Source organism: Triturus cristatus, chromosome 5_1 (genome assembly GCF_964204655.1).
Source record: "Triturus cristatus chromosome 5_1, aTriCri1.1, whole genome shotgun sequence".
Lineage (NCBI taxonomy): Eukaryota > Metazoa > Chordata > Amphibia > Caudata > Salamandridae > Triturus > Triturus cristatus.
The window spans coordinates 920,529,356-920,530,253 of record NC_140587.1 but is presented as its reverse complement, the minus strand read 5'-3'; the positions used below and the strand labels follow the sequence as shown (position 1 = coordinate 920,530,253).

The 898-nt window shown below is 41.9% G+C and overlaps 1 non-coding gene across 1 annotated transcript; it reads right to left on the bottom strand.

The window, feature by feature from the left end:
* Window positions 1–439: 439 nt before the first annotated feature.
* Window positions 440–579, bottom strand: LOC146831608 (U4 spliceosomal RNA). Its single transcript, XR_014961647.1, has one exon. It is a non-coding gene; the product is annotated as a U4 spliceosomal RNA (small nuclear RNA).
* Window positions 580–898: the final 319 nt, after the last annotated feature.

The following is an 898-nucleotide window of genomic DNA, read 5'->3' as shown; positions in this document are numbered from 1 at the left end:
GTGGAACCAAGGCCAGAGGGAGGAAATGCACCAAAGAGGGAAGTCCCAGCCCTGGTATGGAAGCGGTGCAAAGTCGTATGATTAAAGCAGAGTGTGAATCCAAACTTGCACTCTTTATTTCCCTGTCAGCCACTACCAATTGTGTAAGTACAATCCCTCCGATCACACCACTACCAAAACAAAACGTTTAACTTCTTCACCTCAAAGTTAATTTAATCTGCTCTTTGGAGCACTGCTTTCGGAGAAAGTCTTAGTGCTCCACCTCTTGGTGAATAGAAAGCATTACAAACCACCGCATCTGTTTCCAAGCCAAGATGTTTTGCTATGAAGAAGCTTGAAACCATAGAAACCTAATGTGGGTAAAATATCAAATGAAGATCCAATCGGATTGTACTTTTTTCTTTGTTCCAGAAATCTAATTCTCTAACTTTTAAAGCAGTCTCCCTAGAGACTATCAAAAATTGCAATGACGACAATATTTCAAGTCCCCACAATGGGATATTGGGTAAAGTTTTCAATAAGCAATCATCGTGCCTCAGTTAGACCTCACTGGCTACGATACTGCCACTGCGCAAAGCTAATAAAGTTAAATAATACGAGGTACCCGCCAGAGATTAAATTTAGGACACCTATAGCGAGAAAAAGTTTCCTTCACACATTACTCAGAGACACAGATAACTATAAGTTGCCAGGTGCAATACTCTGAACTGTACTCTATTTTGTGACAGCCTCATAAACACATGTACTGTGCGCAGAGGATTCTGGGGGTCCAGAAATGACAGAACAGACAAAGTTGGGGGAGGTGTTGCAATCATCTTCAGAAACTCCCTTCAACGTAAGGCTTTTCCTAACAGCTACTTCTGTACATTCGAATGCCTGACTCTGGACCTTCAAGTGC